This window comes from Heterocephalus glaber, unplaced genomic scaffold (assembly GCF_053883595.1).
Source record: "Heterocephalus glaber isolate CG9 unplaced genomic scaffold, H.glaber_assembly_v1.0 deba00001553, whole genome shotgun sequence".
In the NCBI taxonomy this organism is placed as follows: Eukaryota; Metazoa; Chordata; class Mammalia; order Rodentia; family Bathyergidae; genus Heterocephalus; species Heterocephalus glaber.
Window position 1 is genome coordinate 17,020,915 of NW_028258344.1, and position 20,046 is coordinate 17,040,960.

The 20,046-nt window shown below is 37.2% G+C and overlaps 1 protein-coding gene and 1 pseudogene across 2 annotated transcripts in view; both read left to right on the forward strand.

Moving 5' to 3' along the window:
- Positions 1 to 8,460, forward strand: part of LOC147824149 (phosphatidylinositol N-acetylglucosaminyltransferase subunit C-like) — a 47,748-nt pseudogene extending 39,288 nt beyond the window's left edge. The window contains exon 1 of the transcript XR_015442732.1: positions 1 to 8,460. This exon is cut by the window's left edge and continues 39,288 nt beyond it. The product of XR_015442732.1 is annotated as a phosphatidylinositol N-acetylglucosaminyltransferase subunit C-like (transcript).
- Kcnb2 (potassium voltage-gated channel subfamily B member 2) overlaps positions 1 to 20,046 on the forward strand; it is a 443,261-nt gene that overhangs the window by 67,227 nt on the left and 355,988 nt on the right. The window lies entirely within an intron of this gene.

The window sequence follows — 20,046 nt, forward strand, 5'->3', positions numbered from 1 at the left end:
CTGAGGCACCAGTTTTGGGGACTGAAGTGGGGTCATACAGCCAAGAGTGCAGATTTGTCTTGAGAAGAGACCTGGGTAAAATCAATTACAGAGCAATGCACCACATCCTGCATTGATGTAGGAAGGAAGCTGAAGAACTGGATACCTGCCTCAATCATTTGCTGGGTCTTTAATGAGACACTTCCAACACAATGTGGGAGGCATCATGTGCAGTGGTGATGCTACAGAGTGTGACAGAGGTCCAAAGAAACCAGAGGTGTGGAAAGAGGAATGAAGTTGTGGAACACGGATGAGGACCAGTGGAGGGGCTGGTGAGGAGTAAGGAGAAGGAAGGTGGGCTTCTTAATTTGGAAAAGACTACCTTTCTCAACAAGGGCTGCAAAGCTCTCCACGGATCCCTTACTTCAGAATGCAGTGATTTTAAGGAGAGAGACGGAGAGTGGGAACTTTAGCAATGTATTTATTGAAGACTGAGCTAGAGAATTTAATTGTATTACTGTTACAATGACTCATTTTCACTGCTACCTTCCCAGGCTGGCATGTCCTGACAAATGTAAACATATTGAAATGTATGAAGAATAATGACTATAAAACACTTAAGTGTTTCTCTATCTAGCACTAATATAGTGAGGTTTTGTGATTTATATTTTATGATTTATTTAGAAAATGATCAAGTTTTTTTAAACCTTCAGGTATAACTATAGAAAATTAATCTTCTTTAGTCTCTGAAGATTTTATTATTTTCACATTGGAACTTATGAGAGAAAGTTTATTTACTATGAAATAGAGAAGATCCATAGATACATTTCATTCAGGAATGAAACAAGCTTGGATGAAATATTAAATACTATAAATATAATTTAATATATCTCACCCATTTTGAACATTATGTATTTGTAAAATTATCATTGTGAAATAAGTGACAATTTAGATTGGATCAGTAAATAAAGTACAAGAATTCATTCATTCACTCCTTATTAAGTAAGCAATTGTCAAGGATGTGGTATATGTCAGGCAGTAGTCAAAGAACCATTGTTTCATTATAAAACGAGCCGACAAGATTCTAGGGTATATGTTCTCCTGGAGGCTAAGAGACAGTAGTCTGAACATTTCTCAGAGGGTAAGTAGCTCTTCAGAAGTTTTAGAGGAACGTGATGTGATAGAGACTTGCCAGTGATGACTGTAGTTCGTGGTTGTGAAGAGAGCCCTTTGGAGGAGGATCCTGCCTCCCTGTGCATGTTTACAGCAGGGTGGGATGGACCTCCTCAGGAGAGAGGGAGTGACTAGGTGGGATAGGAGTGTAAGGGTGATCAGAGATGTGCATGAGCCGGGGACAGATTAGTACTGGCCAGGGAAGAGGTGGTTGTACTTAGTTTTGATTGTTGGCCAGGCATTGGAGTGGATGGACAGAGAAGTGTGATGTGATCTGTGATCTAATGTATTTTTTTAAACTGCTCTGGTTTCTGTGTGGAAAGGGTTCTGAGGTAGCAAAAGAGGAAGCAGAGAGAATGTTAGAAAGCTGTTGAAATAGCCACGTGAGAAGTGGAGATGCCTTGGATGAGAGTAGTGCAACTGGAGGTTCAGAGCAAGAGGAGGTGAGTTAGAGTCTCCTGTTGGCGTCAACGTGGCAAGATGTACAAACAGATGATTTTACTCAACAGCTTAATAATTTGATGCCATTTTGTATAACAAGTCATTTTCTATGATGGAGTTATAACTTTGAATAAGAATGATATGGTGGAGAGCCGCAGTGACCACCTGGCTGCCCTGGACAGGGAAGGGGTGGGGTGACCGCCTTCACCCACCAATGCGCCCCTAGGAACTGGTGGGCAGGAACTTGGCTGTGTTGTCCTGCCACAGAGAATAAACCTATCTATTGCAAGCCTCCCCTAGGTTGCTGCCCTTGGTAGCTTTCCAAAGATGTCTTATTTCAAAACTTCATAAAGAACAAGAGCCACATGAACATTTTTGAGGGAGATTGACCTGGCCTAAGTTTGAGGGAAAGGATAAGATAATGTGTGACCAACCTGTAAGTAACACCAAGAAGCTCAAATGGCAAAAGGTGCTGTATAAGTGACAGCCCTTCCCTGATAACTATGTAGACCATTGGTTCCTGGAAGAGCTCCAGAAAAACATTTACGCCTGGAAATACCAGTACTGGGCTGTGGTATTTGAGTCTAGTGTGGTGATACAACAGCTGTGTAGCGTCTGTGTTTTTGTGGTTATCTGGTAGTATATGGCTGAGGGTCTTTTGGCCCCTCATTGACTTTTAGGGACTGTTCTGGCATCTTCATTGATTGGATATGTCCTATTGGATCTCACTGATGGAGGCGAAGGGCAAAGAAGAGTGTCTGGACCCACTGGGCTGACCTGAAGAGTGGACTTGTCTTCATTACTTTCACTTACAGTCTTTCATCAGTGCTGAAGACCCTGACCGAGTCTGTCAGGACAGACACCATCTATGCCATGTCAGTCTTCATGCTGTTAGACCACCTCTTCTCTGACTATGGTGTCAATGTTGCCATCGTAGACAGTACACTGTCCTTGAACTTGGCCATTTTTGCTTCTGTCTGCCTGGCTTCACGTCTTCCTCAGTCTCTGCATGCCTTCATTATGGAGATGTTTTCCATCCAGATTTTTGCCTTGTGGCCCATGTTACAGAAGAAACTGAAGGCATGTACTTCCCCACAGCTATATGGGGGTTACACTGCTTTTTGTGTTTTCAGCCTTTGGAGGCCTACTATCCATCAGCACTGTGGGAGCTATACTCTACCCTTCTGCTGGTTTTTATCTCATGTATCTGCTTTTTAAGGAAAACATTCATGGGCCTTGGGATGAAACTGAAATCAAAGAAGACTTGTCCAGGTTCCTCAGCTAATTTAGGAACTTCCACAATACTAGGGCAGGCTGATAGACCAGCATCCTGCCAGTATAAAATGTGAAGGTAGAGTTCCATTCTGGAAGCAGCAGGCTGATGTGGATGGGGGAATGGAGATCAGAAGAAAAACAAGTTAACAAAAGGCTTGTGTGGTGAAGATGCTTGTCCTTTTTGCTATTTTGAGGATGGAAAAGCTTTCTGGTTCCCTCTTAAATTACTGTCCCCAGTCATTTATTATTTGCAGCAACAAATGAAGTGATATGGTTTCTACATATTAGAAAAATAACACCACAAAAAAAAGAATGATATGGTGGAGAGTGAGAGAACTGTTTCATGGAGTATTAGAATGAAAAGAAAACTTATAGGTTATGTTCTAACACTCCCTTTATTTTATGAGGAAATTGAGACCCAGAACATTGAATAGAACTTGTTCAGTATCGTGTAGTAATTAATGAGAGTCAAAGCTAGAGCTATGGTTCGTGTTTCTTGGTCCAAGTATATAAACATGTTTACACATACACAGAAGTGCGTACAAACATGTGATCATACAGCACTAGGTGATAATTATTTGCTTTCCGAAATGACTTGAAAGAGTAATGCTGAAAAATAAACTCTTCTGGAGCATTTTTGAAGGTTACTTTGAGTTATAAAAAATCCAGTTAATATTCTTTTTCCAAGAAGTTCCTTTAAGGTGAAATGCATTACCATCTGAAAGGAAAAAAAAATATTTCTGAATAAAACATGTTAGCATTAGGGCTTTGAATTCTATTCTGTTTTTTTCTTAGGGACAAGATATTTTTCCTCAATAAATATTAATATTTTCTATTGTCCTTTCATTTGTGCTTGATCATAAACTGAAGTAAGTACATATAAAATCAGATTTGGAAAATACTATAGACTCTTGTATCAGGCATAAAGACCAAGAAAGACATATTTAATATTTTATGCTATCATGTCAATTAAGATCAATTTTGAGTAATTTTATTTGTGGTTCTTGGAATATCTGCAAAACATTTCAGGCCACTGAACATTATGCTGGAGTGTTCATGTGGCTAGAGTGTTCTTCATTATGGCCCCTAAATGAATGAACTGTATGATATGGATATCTTCAGTTCTGTCCCATTATGCAGCTCCAGAGTGCTGTTCCCACTGAACTCTGCTATCCACAGGAAGTATGTTCCTGGCTCTCCCTGGAGTTGTACAAAGTATAGCCTGGGATACTGTCTTTTCTTATGTAAAGGATTCTAAAACTTTAAAATTGCCTTTTCTTGACCCTAATAAAGTATAATAAACTAAGAATATTTGAAAAGGATTTGGTGACCTTTGGAACACAGTGTTGAGGTAAGACAGCAGGGAAAGATGAACACATCAGTGAACAGAAAAGGATTAGACCATCAATCAAGTTGAGGAGAGAAAAGATAATGACTCTTAAAGCACTTAAATCACATCTCTTGAAAAGTAGATGTGCTGAAATATAATCCCCTTAGCACCAAGGGTTTACTGTTCTAGTCTCCTGCTTAAATCAGTAGGATTTCTTTCTTTGACTGATGTGCATATAAACTGTATTCTTAGTTAGGAAAAAAGTTTAAAACAGAATCTATACTTTAAGCAATCTAATTTTTGTTGTTATAATGATTTACTTCATAACTTTTCTACTTATATTCAACAAATTCTATTTTTTAAATGTAGGTATGCAATGTTTGTCTATATCTGAAATTCCAGAGACAAATCATACCAAACAAAAGGATTTTGATATGATTTCCTGTTATGTACCCAATAAAAGTAACACTAATATGCTATCAACTGATAATCAAATAGTACTTCTATGGAAGGCACTGTTCTAAGTACTTTAAATTATATTAACTCATTAGTTTTTAACCAATCCTATGATGAAGGTTATATTATTGCCCTCATTATAAACGTGAGTGAGGAATTAAGATATCAATAATTTAAAAGTGGAACCATTCTTTTTTTTTTTGTACCAGCGATTGAACTCAGGACCTTGCACTTGTGAGGCATGTGCTGTGCCACTGAGCTAAATCCCGGGCCAAATATGGAATCATTCTAAAGGGAAATGAAGGCAAATCAGCCATTAGAGTGAATATGTTCAGAACTCAAGTAGTTTGCATAATACACAGGAAGTAGGTAATTAAAAACATGTAAGAATTAGAGGGCAGCTTATCTCATAGAAGGAGTAACAGGATGACTCAGGTCAAATACAATGAGACCAGATATATAAGAAAAATGATTTTGTCTCCAAATGACTTTGCAATTCTGACCTTGAGTTGAGGGACCATCTTCAGCATATAATCTTCATCACTGATTCTGATTAATAACAATTGTGCTTATTCAAGGAATCAAGAAATACATATTGAGATTATTCTAAATTCATAAATCCTTAAATTTATGGAGTAAGGAGTGAAGAAAATTGATAAAAGGGAAAATTTTTTTTTAGAACTCAGACATTTTAATTCTCAGAATACTTAACTGTTTGCTTGAAGATTCCTGAAAAGTGCACACATGGGCGATATTAAAACATCATTATTAAAGTTAATTGGTATTCCAAAATAAAGAGCTGTATTAATCATGTCAATATCTTTTATGAAAGGTCTGTTGTAATAAAAATTACATAAACAAGTCTTTTAAATGTGGATGATGTCACCCCATTTCCAGAGGTTCCCCTGGGATTACAGTTGGGCTCACTGCTTTTTCAAGCTTGCAACTCTTGGCGTTGTGAGATCCTGGCATACTGAAGACCCTCACAATTACATCTGTTGACAACTCCTTTGCTATTTTAACCACCTGTAATGTTATGCTGGGCAATATGGACTTTCAAAGATACATGTTTTCTATGATAAGGACTCCCTTACTAGAGAACTGTCCATGATCTGCTCGGGAGCACTGATACAGAAGCAGAGAGGATGTGTGTAGCAGCTGGCTTTGCTGCTTGCTGCGTGGCACACTGTGCTCCTGACAAAGTACTGTAGGAAGCAAGCAACACATAACTGTGGCATTGTTCTTCCAACTGCAACTTTTTCTTTTGTATTTGTATGAAATATTAGGCATTTGCTCACTCTGATTTGGCTGAAAATCCTAGATAGTCCACTTATTGCCTAATCTTGAGAAATCTTATTTTTTGTCATATCCTCACTTTCTTATTTGCAAATAAGGAGAATAGAATTGTGATAAGACTTAAAGAGTTATTAGTCAATTAATTAATACTTACGTCTGAAACATGTTAAAACTTTGCTAAATGTTAACTGTCATTTAAAGTAGAAAAAATGCCAGTTCACTTATAATTGAATTTAAATGAAATAGTGATTGTAGACTTTAAGAGCACTATGCAAACATCAGTTACTCTCAAATAGTATACCTATGCAATGTCAATATCAGCATATTACTTAAAATTTGATATTAATAAATTCTGTGACTTAGCAAGTCCAGCTATTCGACAACACTAACATTGTAAGCCTGATGCTTGCCATATTCCAACTTCTTTCACCTACAAACATAAATTTATGTATTGTTCCAAGATTGAAGGATTCGGTAATGCTGTGTTCTCATTGGAAAGGAGACTTAAACTACCTACAAGTGACTAGAAATTTGTTATACTTAAACTTTGGCAAACACAAATATCAACAGCTTAATATTTAAAAACACAAAGAAACAAAACCTAGTTGAAGGTTTGCTGGTGAATTTCTGGAACCCTGTGATCACTTCCAGTTCTTTGTCTTTCATACTGATGACATTCCTGCCCTATTTTCTCTTTCCCTTAAAATTTCCATCTCTTAAGGAAATTACATCATGGAAGAGGCTATGGGAATCAGAAATGCTTGCCCCAGAAAATCTGGTTCTACTTCAAATCTTTGTAGTAAAGCTTGACACACTGAAGCAGTGCTGAGAAAGCAGATATCAGGGCCAAAGTCTAGAGCAAAAAAGTAGAAACAGTTGCCTTGGGCACTGTGGAGTTAGAATGGGTGTCTGTCTCAATGCTACTGAATGAAATAATTGGTTTTTCCTGAGGCAAGTATGATTTCACTCCCCAGAACTCCTAAGGGTGCACAAGTCTTAACTTGCTAGGAAGGGTTTTTTTAATATAAAGTACAATAGGTGAAAATAAAATAGAATGTTCCTTTTGGTAGAGTTAGATTCTTTGTATTTAAACACTTTTTTGGAAAATGAAGCAAGGTGATATTGTTAGGAGATATGATTGCCCACTGAAATAATGTCTATATAGAGTTAGCATTATTTTATTCATAGCCATGTGCATGTGTGTGCACAGATGCGCGCACACACCCGTATGAGCTCACAAATAAATGTAGAGTAAAAGAAAACTAGAAAGCAGTGGATCAAGAATTGCTCCGTAGTTACATAAAGACTGATTTATTTCTGCCTAACTGTATCATTACAGTGTTTTCCACACTATGGCCAGAGAGAGTGAATCTGAATTTAGAAAGATAAAATGAAAACAGTGGATTTCAGTGCACAATTATCTTTCAGCTGAATTTGGTAATAACAAGCAAAAAACAAAACAAAAAAAAGGCTATCACATTTGGCTTCAATTCTCATGGAATCTGCAACTATGCTACTATCTCTAGGATAACTATAAATTTATGTTCCTCAAAAATAAAATTTCAAGTATTTTTCACACTATTATCCAATATCTATTAAGTTACTCACATACTCTGGAAGTTTGTGTTACAAAGTTATAAAAATATTTCTAATTAGTTCCATATTTCTGCAGCTTTTCACTTAGAAGAAAAATTACCTAAAAATAAGATCCCTTTTAAATTGAATCAATGTTTTTTGCCAGATATTAAGATCTGACCGTCTGTAGACTGCACCCAACTGGTGACACACCATTCTGCAGCCTAAGCTGTACTCTCAGAAGTAAACTTCAACCCATGTTGGCCTGTCCTAACCTTTCAGGGACATCTGATAACAGTATTCACACTTCTCATGTAGTCACACTGTAACTCCCTAATGTGGCTCAGCACTGGACTTAGTTGCTGTTGCTTGGAGCATTGAATTCTCAATTAGCAAACATTCCATTCCTCTGCTGGAAATTCAGAAGGGTTCCCATTTAAAATTCATCACCAGAAGGAAGTAATATGGAAGAGTGAATTTCTCAAGCTCTTGCAATTATTCAGATCGGGTCGGATCTGTTCTCAATATGCAGAGATTATGGGTTTAAACTCCCACACTGCAGCTGAGATAATGACACCAACTCAAAGCATAAATGTGGACGATCTAAATTTAGTCAGGTGGCAGTGGATTCTCCTGGAGAAATGCTGCCTGTCTTCCTGCTAGGAAGGATGGGGAAACATAGTCACACATTTGAGCAAACTGGTTTAGCTCTTGTTAAAAGTGTGTAATGTACAATCTGCATGAAGCAGCACTTGTTTCTGATAACATAGCGGGCTCTTCTTCCAGTGCTGATTTTTGGGTAGAAATAATTGTATTACATATTGACTAAATACCAAATAAGAAAGAAATACCTTTTAATTTTAAAGGCATTTTACACACATTAAGGGGGGGGAAATATATATATATATATATATATATATATATAGGTCCTGCCATTGAAGGATTTGATTTTGTTCTGATGGGCAAATGATGATGATAAATGTAAGATCAGGTAGGACTTGGGTTCTAAATCTGCTTCAGCACTGTAGTCCTGACAGGTTTCTTAGTTTGGAAACTTGAGTTCTTCTGTTGTTAGATAAATATCCCCCACTTGACTGTATAGTTCTTATAGCTAAACGAAAACACACAATAAAATGCAGAATGAGGCACCTGGTTAGGTGAAATGTTTGCTTCTGCTTTGAATGCTGGGGTGTGGCTATTTATAAAGATTCCTGCTCTTGTATGAATTGTGTGACTTTTCCAATGACAATTGCTTCATGATACTTAAAATTTGTCAGGATATAACTAGCTTCTCAGTCTTTGTCTTCACCTTTCTGAAAACATCTTCCTTCATTTTGCCTATAATTTCCTGTCCTTACTCCATCCTGATAGAAAAATTCGGAAGTGACCCACCAGAGACACTGTCACTTATTGATGTTCTAGGTCATTAGATGCTAAAATACTTTTGATAGATGAAACACATAAAGGATCAGGGGATATGTAGTATCACTGAGAGGCCCCCATGCCTGGCTAATAGAGGTGGCCAGGGAAACAGCCATACACGAGCCAGACCTCTCTCCATACAGCCCCAGCTGCCTGGCTAACCATTGCACAGCACGTTAGCAGCAAGTGGAGAGAAAAAAGTTCATTCATAAAACAGGAGCATGGAGCTTCTTGGAAGGCCGGAAATCAAGACTCAGTCTGCCTTTTACTCATTATGTCCAGAAGACACATCGTTTTTTCCCTCTGAATCTCAGCTTTCTTAGCTGCATTAGAAAAATCACAAGACTTGTTTCTTCTGCCTCCCTTATAAGGCAGTTGTGAGAATGAAATAAGATGTATGTGAAAGTAGTTAGCAATCTGTGGTCCTGTTTAATATCTTTAAATGGCTATGATGTCACGTACTGAGGAGCATATGAGGCTCAAAATGGAGCATACAACTCACCTTAATGCTGTGGAATTTGGATTCTCAGTCGTGTGCAAATTATTTGGATGCTGGTTTAAAGTGCAGTTTCAGAGCCTCATCCCACGAGTTTCTCATTTATTTGGTCCATGATGGAACCTGGTATCTGCCTGTTAACACACATACAATTGGTTGTTTGGAAAGAGCTGACCCTTGGCCAAAATACTGCTCTGTCCCCTGTGAGGCCAGATCATTGGGGATGGCTGTGTTTGGGGAACTTAACAAGGAACAATTGAGTGGAAGAGTATATAGTGTAGACTGTAAACTTTGATTCCTGTACTGAAAGTTTATAAAAAATTAACATGAAAAATAATCCTCTCAGCCTATAAATTGGCTTTTGTTTGCCCAAATGAGGCACAATTTTTAAACGTGAATGAAATGAATGGATAAAGAAAGTCAGATAAGCAGATTTACCATCAGAGTATGTACAATCGGTTACAAGGATCATAATTTGCTTTAATACGTTTATAAAATTGATAAGCAAATGACAATTTAAGTTTAAGCCATACAGACAATAATTTAGTGCTTTTGAAATATCACCTTCCCTGGGCAAGATTAGCCCAAAGAATTAACTATCCCAAGTTCATGAAACTCAAGGCTGCCTATTATGACAAAAGAAAAAAGCTTTTCTGAGCTTCCAAAGACATTCAGACTGTTCAGAATTCTAAACATACTGGCATGTTAATTTTTCCAAATTTTTCAATTAAAGGATTGTTTTTCAATTTATACATTTTGTTGAAACTAAGTAAAAGATATTTATTGTCATCTTCTAGTTCTTATCCACTGAATCTTTTATTTAGAATGGTTATAAAATCAATCCAGGATAATAACTACAGCTATGAGTTTTGTTGTATAAATGACATGTTTATGGAGAGTGGAAGTTAACAACAAAATAATGTTATGTTGAACCTCATGAGTGTTAAGAGTCACATACACAACAGACTTCTATGCCCACGTTTATAGAATTTTTTATACCAAAGTCAGATCTGTTCCACTATGTCTCAATGTGAAATGCTCTAGTTCTTGGGCCTTTTTGTTTCATTCACTTTTCAGTTCTAAGTATTGTTCATCTCAAACCACTCATATAAAGGAGCCTCTTCCTACTCTACCACATTTAGTTTCACTTTTACAGAATATAACCAGAAATTTTTTGAAATATTTCTGTCTATATATTTGTTTACTATCTTCTACTTCTAACTAGAATGGAGTTTATGAGAGCAAGGATTTATGTCTGTCTAGGCTGCCATTCTTTCTAGTTTCTCAAGCTATACCTGAGGTACAGAGAGAAAACTAATAAATATTTGTTGGAAACTAGTAAATACTTTCATATATATGTACATATATACATACACACACACACACACACACACACACACACACACATAGAGAGAGAGAGAGAAATAATGGGCAGTATTCCTCAGGGCTCTGCCTTCTGTCCTTTGCTTACCCATGAAATCTGATGGAGGAGGTTTGGAGGAGCTTGAAGGAGTCTTACAGTTCTTATGAATTCCTTAAGTAAATGGCCTCTAGAATTCCTCCTTTCATTACATTGTATTGACTTGGCTAGGTTTCTGCTATGTGATTTATACAGACCAGTTCAAAGTAGTCAGTCAGCTAGTGACAATAATTAAAGATCTGTTATAAAAATGTCAACTAATCAAGAGGAGCCATGATTCGCTGTCTGTTTTTGCATTTTATGACACTAGCTATATTAATCAAATAGACCAATTTCCATACTACTCTGACTAGGTGAGAACCAAATGGAAAATTCAGGACATGGAAACAGACTGTACTATTGAAAGAGTTGACTTTCTTGGGTCAGATGGAACAAGCAATATGCCTGATTTGGGCCCTAGACCCCTGCTTTCAAAAAATGATATTCCTCCCTTATGTTTCAAGCCCTGTCCTTGCCATCTTCCTCTTCCATCTCAAACATACATCACTGAATTCGTATGTTTATATTGATAACGGAAATAAGAGTTTTCTTCTGTAATGTTGTTCAGATGCCAGGGAGAAACCGTTATCTTGGAAAGCCTGTGGGGTTAGAGCAGTATTAGGTCATTAGATTACTGCCTGTCAGTTGACAAGTTGGTCAGTGGCTTAGTGAATGGAGCTTTATGCTAAGTCACAACTGGGCAGGGAGAAGAAAGGTTTGGAAAAGTTGGAAAACCAAGAGATATCTACAGAATTGATGCACAATAGGGTATACAGGTTGCATGCAGAAGGTGTCATAAGGACACCTCTTAAGGAAACTGGAGGAAAGGGAAGAGAGGGGAACAGACCTTTGCTTCTAGCCTCACAGAGGCTTTCAGAACCAGTCTTGCTTGTCTTGGTTGTCCATGTTATGTGCCTTCCCCTTCTAAATTCTTCATCTAGTGATTTTCCCAGGCACTAAATTTCTCCCCACCCCTCAAAAATAAATAAATAAGCAACAAATTAAAAATAGAGTGACTTCTGGCAAATGCTGTCTACAGACTATTTTAGAAAACACACACCATAACATTATCTAAGCAGCATCTCTGGCTCTTTAACGAAGGATATAAATATGTGGTGGAACAACTTCAGGGCTCCCGGTATTGAACATCAGCAGTGACATTTGGAGTCCTTCATTATGCAGTCGCTGGTGCAGTGCAGCCACCCACTCACCTTGGTACCTACACACACACTGCTGTTTCTCATACAGTCCTTGTGTTGCTGCATCTGGATGATGAAGAAGCTAAAAATACCTGTGGAGATGGTAGCGTAAACTGATGTTATCTTATAATCCTTGCAAGCTGCACAATGTGTTAAAAAAGTGATCCTAAAGACTTAGCTTCTCAAATGCCTCAAGTTTATGTGGGACCTAAAGACAGAAGTAGGTCCAAGATCAAAACCAGATCGTGCCTCCAGGTTATTTTTAGGTCATATGCCCTTAGAATCAGAGAAATTTTCCCTCATTTATCTTGCCAATCAGTTCACCCTAGTCCAAATATAAGAATTTTGTTGTGTTGTCAGGCTTCTTTCTCATTGATAAAACTAGAATATTTTAAAAGGCAATTCTAATAAACATAGTTTTTTATTATTTTTCAGGTAATATTGAGATAGAGTAGTAGTGGAAGGATTTTGTTTACTCACCTTCATTTTAAGAATTTAGTCTTCAAATTATCTTTCATCTAATCTTATTTTTTAAAAAAGACTTGTTATATATTTCATTGTGCACAGACATGGTCAGTTTTGAGCAATAACTAAAAATAGTCCTCAAAACTGCAAAAAATTGAGATGTAAACAAATTTTGAAACAACTTGGTTGATCTGATTTACTAAATGATGTAATTATCCTTTATTGAATGGATAGGGCCATGCTGTCTAATATGGTATTGAGCACTTCAAAAGTAACTGGTCTGAGCTGAGATGTGCCACAAGTGTAAAATACACACCAAATTTGTTTTGAAGACTAGAACAAAATAATTTTAAGAAGAATACAGAATATGCTATTCATACATTTTTCTATTGATTGCATACCTAAATAAAGATATTTTGGATATACCCTGGTAACAAACATGTATTATAAAAATTTCCATTTTTAAACTACAGCATAAATAAAAAGTAGTGTCTATTAATGTTGAGTTAGAGAAACTACATTTTCTAGTTACTTTACTGGAAAACAGCTAAAATAGTGCTGCCCAGCAATATCAAATGCAACAGGACATTTCAGTGTTCTTCCCAGGTAACCTCACTGGAAAGTTACCTTGGAAAGGAACAGGCGGTTTTATTGTCTGTACTAATTCAATCCTGGGTCCTCTTTGTAATCTCAACCAAAATCAATTAGTGGTATCTTGAGGGAGTTAATGGATCTTAAGTTACTGGAAAGAAGGGGTTCCAATAAATTAACATGGGCAGTAGAAGCATTTCAGTGCCCTTTTACATTTGTCTGTGTCCCTTTCTAGCCTAACCGTTTCTCTTAGAAGCCTTGTGATCTCAGGTGGCTGGGACTCCTGGTCCTACATTTTAGATACATTAATTCAAGGATGATGTTTTAAGCCCTTAGACACAGAAGTGATCATCATCTCTGGGTTTCTTTCAGAGATTTGTTTTTCCATAAAAGCTAACTATCTGTCACCTGAACATCCTAAAATATGAAATGATATATGTGATTCTGTTCAGACTAATCTTTTGACATGAGAAATAAAACTGCAAATTTACACAAATATATTTTTCAAAAAAATTTCAGGAGATATATACATTTGATCTCTTTGCCCTTTCTGACCTGAATTTGTAAAATTTGATCCCAGCACTTAATCCCAAATATGCTGGTAGCAACCTCTCATACATACCAAGGGGCTTCTGTCATCTGGTGGTGTACCTGGAGTTCATGGCCATCAAGATGCCCAACAGGATCAACTCACCCCATCTAGATCCCAGCTTCCAGATCTTTCTACTGGAAAAACTTGAAAGATGGAATGGACCATAATTACTTAATACTGATATCAGTTCAGCTAATGGCTCTTTCTGTTGCTTCCCAGGAAGCTTGTTTGTTTGCTTTGTCTTTTTGTTCCAACATTACTTAACTTATATATTTCCCTTCATTTATTCTAATGAGCAATAATATTTTTTAAACTATGGAAATAAGAAATAATTCACTAATAAGAAATAAGAAAATGTTCCACTAATTATATAAATAAGTACCTAATGAAATTTGTAGCACAATTTCATTGTCTTTTAAAATTTATTTTGTAAAGTTTTTTCCAGTTAATATATGGGAAGGGCTCATCATGCATCTAATGAATGTTCATATAAACCCAAGCATATACAAAGGCATTGATTCCCTTTTGAATGTTATTTCATCTGCTTTACTTAACCTTTAGGCAAATTATTTGTAGTTTGACTGTTTGCCTTTTAAAATATAAATTGGTATTCATTATCTATAAACTATTTTTCTCATTATTTTATGCATATTTTTTGAGTTTCTGCAATGTGCCATACCCTATGTGAATTATTTTGTTTCATGCACAAAATTATTTTAAAATATTCTATGAAACTTTCTTTCTGCACAATTACCTTCAGACTACATGTGTAAGGTATATGAATTTTGTGTTTAGACTGGGTTCCATACCCAAGTATCTCATTGTGCATATTCAAGTGTTCCAAAATAATTTTTAAAAAGCCCGAAACCAAAAATCTGAAATACTTCTGGTCCCAAGCATTTTGGATAAGGGAATTTCAACTTGGAATGTGATGTTAATGTCAGGATCTACTAGAAAATCTTACGGTAAATAATACCTTGATTGATTGAATAAACATCTTCCTAAACATGCAAAGTAAAATGGAGTTGAGAATTATTTTCTGTATATGATGCTTCCCTAAATGGTTGACTTATTAGAATGAATACATTTGACAGTTTTTTTGAAAAATACATAGGAACCTAATGAAGGGATGTTAATAGACTAGATAATTAAATTTTACTGTGCAAATTCTTTCAATTGGTCGTGGTTATGTCATAAGGACTATCTAAGCATCTGTAAAAATAACCCTAATGTTTTATTGCACTGCAATGTAAAGGGATGTTAACTAAGACGTAATTTATGTCCAGCAGAATTTGAAGTGGGTTCATCTTGGATTCCTATCTACTGAAGGGTTCAGTACATCCTCCTCATGTATAAGAGACCCTGCAACCAGACCGACAGCCCCAGGAAACCAGCACTTGAGTGGGATCCATTCCAGCTTATACTTGAACTGATCGTGTGAGCTTGTGACAGACACTTTATTTTCCTGAGTTTGAGTTCTCCCATCTATAAAACAAGAGGTGGCTTCGATCAGAATAGGATAAAAAGGCAACGGGAGGTTTGTCCATGTTATTTTTAGTTGTCTTCATTGACTGGACTGTTCATCATGAGGCCATTCGCTGCAGCATTTTTGGTGTAGACTTTTGTTCCAGTCAGCCAGAGTCAATCAATGTTGAGGTTAACTTTCTCTGGCTGTATTGATCTGGTGAAATAGTTATCCTCAAAGTCAGAAGAAAGAAAGAAATTCCTTCTCCCAGCTTAGAGCACAGAGATGCCTGAAACAATTAAAGGGCATTTCTCATCATTTGCCCTTTTGAAGTTGACATGATCCCAGTGGTACAGATACTCAGGTTTAGCTGAGGGTTTATAGATACTCAGGTTTAGATGGGGACAGGTGTGGCACTCTGGGCCTGAGGAAGAATTAAGTATCTAGAACTAAGTATCATTTTCAGAAAGAAGATGGAGACAGAAGAGGCAGGAAAGTCAAGGCTGTGATTGGAGAGCTCCAGTTTATGTTAATAGAGGACTTTGGAACCTGAACTACTTAGACACATTTCAGGAGACAATGAAGATCCAAAAAAAGAAAAAAAAAAGTTTATACATATACTAGAAGGAAAGTAGGTAAGTTGTCAGCAGAAAGATAGGAGACATGAACTTGTGAACTAGTTGAAAGGAACCAGGCTTCCAGCACACAAGAGATCTTTACAGGATTATAGGATTACAAAAATGTTACCACTCATAACATCTTAGCACATGGAGCCTACTTTGCCAAGCTGGTTTGCAAAGAAAAGGAAGAGGGCTTTTCATGATGTTCTGTTATCCCCTTCATATTACTTCTAAGTATATCAGAGTGAATTTATAAACATTTTCCTGTTTTTAATGTCTCTATGAAAGAAGCTATCTGGATCCATTATCAGTTAGACATGTTCAAATCTGTTCTGTAATACTAAATCTTACAGCCAACATTTGTCTTCCTGGCTACATTCTAAATCCTTTAGCTACATTAACATAATTCTCACAAACCTTGGAGGTGACTCTCCCACTACACCTGTTCAGTAGATGAGAAGATGGATTCACTGAAAAGTCATGTCCCCCCAATCTCAGCAGTGAACCATCTGATCCACCCTGGCTGGCCCCAGAGACTCATTATCATTTGCATCTAGAGGGCTCTCTAGCTGCAGCTTCCTTGGTTACCTCAGGATCACCCCTTCCTTTCATGGGCCCTACAAATATTTAATGGCTTCTTCATCAATACTTAAGGATATGTCCATTAGGCAAAGTAGCTATCCTGGTAAGTACATTATCTATAAATCATTAGTAGGCAAAAGACTAGAAACCATAGCTCTTTCATTTTTCTGTTCACTCTGCTCTGCTGTTTAAATCATCTAGTCCTCATGATATTTATATTAATAAATACATTCTAAATTTTTGAACGTCTTTATTTTGCCTGATGAGTGCTTGGCTTTCTGTGCTAGTGTCTCAATGAAAGCAAGTAGAGTTAGATAATTCTGAGGGAAATCCTCCCCACTTGCCTTGTGCCCAAAAAATCTGGGAAAACAGCCTAGAGGCAGCACTTATTAAGTGCCTTTTCCCTGACAGATTTTAGTCTGCTATAGGATGTCACTGCTTTATCTGTGTGGTTTTGCCATTGGTTTCTTCAATAAAAAAGATGATGTTACCCTTCACTATCTCTCCCAACAGTTTATAGGCCTGAGGTGCCTTTTAACAAGTCATTTTTGTCTGAGGTTTTTTTTAACCTAAAAATGGATTGAAAATCTACTAACTGTGGTTGAATAAAGGATTCAAAATTTAAACTTGCTCCATCTGATCATAGTAACAATATACTGCTATTCTGCATCTTATGTGGATGGCAGTGAGAGGATTCTTAGGGTGGTCCCCATGGCTCCTGCCCTCTAGTGTTCACTCCTTTGTCATCCTGTTTCCTTGAGTATGGGCAGGGCCTCTGATTTGCTTGTAAGCAACAGAACAAGACAAAAATGATAGGATGCATATGATTACACATACTCATATATGTGCATTATATAACATTGCAGCCCCCAGAAAGCTGCAGTCTTTCTCTCTCCTGACTGGCCATGTTGTGGGCTGCCTATGTTGGGAGCCTGGCAGCAAGGAGCTAAGGCTGTCCTCCGAGCTGAGCACACCCTCCATGGGATACTTACTAAGAAATAGAAGCCTCTAGCATCACAACCAGAAAGGGCTGAATTCTCCTAACAAATAGAGACAAACCAGTCAAACCTCAAACAAGACTGCAGCATCAGCCAAGAGGCAACCTTATTACAGCCTTGTGAGACCCTAACCAAAGATCCAGTCAAGCTATGTCCAGACTCTCCATCCACAGAAGCTGTGAAATGCCAAGTGTCTGCTGCATGGTGATTTGTTACACTGAATCAGGAAACTAACACAAGCATCTACAATATCCCAGACATGCTTTGAGGTGTTGTGGGTAGAGCAGTGGACAAGACAAAGCAGTTTTCCCCAGAGAGAGAGCAATTTTGCTCAGATACACCTAGAATACACACATTTTAGAATGTTAATTCATCTACATTATAATTTTAAAGGTAAAAATTTGAGTAGCCCTAAAATGGGAAAGAAAAGACAAAATTGCTTAACATCTTTATTTCTAATAATGTGATATTTCACATTTAAAGATTTTATTTCTGATCCAAAGAATGAAAAGAATATGTCGATCACATCACAGCACTGACCTAGCAGGTGATCTTATTTCAGGGAGAGAGGTAAGGGCAGCACTGCTGGCTGCAGAATAAGAGTTCTCCATGGCCTCTATCATCAAAATCAGAACTTTTCAGTGCCCTGCTTATGCGGTCACACATAAGATAGCTAAAAGTTTAAATATCTAATATCTCAAAGGTTCCAGGAAACAAAAACAATTTCAAAATAAGTCTTGCAATTCCATTCCTATAGGAAGCCTTCTTTAAAAGAGAACCTAGAACTTATTCTGCATCTTCAAAAGACTGTAGTCAAATTTATGAAGATGGAATGAATATACATTAGTCCTGGTGTCCAAATTGGAGAGCCCAGGCGGGCAATGTCTTGAACTGAATTTCTGTATAATCTTCCTGGCTTTAGGTGGAAACCCTGAATCCCTGGGCACACAGACCACAGCCTGCCCCTGGCCACATGTCCAGCGGTCTGAGCTGATACTCGTGGAGGGGACCAGCAGCATCTACATTATTCAGCACACAGCAAAGCTAAAGCTGCATTTTATGAGATAAGCTTTAGTGTTTCTTGAAATTTGTATGTAACCAGTTATATATTTGGGCAGCTTATCTGTGTAGTTGCATGCCATTAAATGAGTAACATTTCTGTTGTGATACACATAAGGTATCCATGTAACTTGTTCTTATTAATTTCCTATGTTATTAATAAACACGTATTGAGTATATCTAGACATTGTGCTGAGAACTTTGTCATTTATTTTATTTTCTTTAGAGGATAATCATTCCTATTGAATGGATGAAGAAACTGAACCTTAGAGAATCTGAGATACTTATCTAAGCTCCAAGGATGAGGAAGTGCAGGGCTGAGATTTTAATTTAGCCACTGTGACTGCTTCCCATTTACATGCTACCTCCTGTTGGCATGATGAGCATGGTGCCAGGCACAATGTCCTTTCATTTGTATCTCATAACAGTTCTCTGAAAGATATTTAAAGGTGCCAGGATAGGCCCTGAAAACCTCTTCCAAACAATGAGTTAACAAGGAACAAAATAAAAACACATGTTTTCTGATGCTACAACTATTCCTTACACAACCAGGATAAATGAGGACACTGAAAGTTCTAGTAAGTGACCATTGAGTGCTATTGTTTGTGAGCTATAGAAGATCATTTTATCTTCAGTAGCTCACCCATCAGTTTAATAGGGGCTAACATCCTAAAAGTTCATGCTGAATACCTTTACCATGTAGCTTTACTATAAAATTAATCCTAGTCATTTAACCTTATCAGTCTTGTATAGTTTAGTAAGAATATGTTCATCTCACTCTTTAGTGAAAGCAGATAGTTATGGAGAAAAGGATGCAAAACTAGGAGGATCCCAGGTGCTAAATCTTTTCCAGACAAGGAGGTTACTAAGGAAAACAGCAGAAGAGATTTAGTCTAATAGATATCAGACATTCTAAAGATAAACTTTCTGGAGGTTTTGAATTTAGATGTTTTTACATATCTAATTATATTTTTGGTCACAGACAACCTGATTTATAACCTAGAAATAATAAAAAAGTATATAGTCAACAAGCAAAGTACAATCTGTTCTGCTGTACATTCATTTTAAAATCCTGAAGTTGTTCCAACACAATTTTGATACATTAGAGGGCAATTTGAGCATAATGTAAATTTCTTGTTTTCTTATGCATGATTCTTGCCCTTGAAAAACATTAGGTGAACACAGAAAACTACACCCAGCTGAACAGAGCCATGTGGGAATGCACCAATGACACACTTGCATACACTTCAGTGGTCTGCCAGCTACCTTTGTTCACTGTGTGTTATTGCCATGTTATGAGCCACCTCCAATCATGTCATGTGTCACATCTTCCCTTCTGATTCCATATCATCCTCTTCCCTCCTCTTCACAATAACTCAGATGCCTTTCTGACATCCACTTCCGCAAGCAAACCCCAAGTCTTTTTCAAGATAAAGTGTATCTGCGCATGTCTGTAACTTTAGCTACTCTAGAGACTGACACAGGAGAATCACAAGTTTGGGCAGTTTAATGAGAACTTGAAATTAAAAAAAAAGAAAAAGAAAGGGGGCTGAGGATGTGGCTTAGTGGTAGA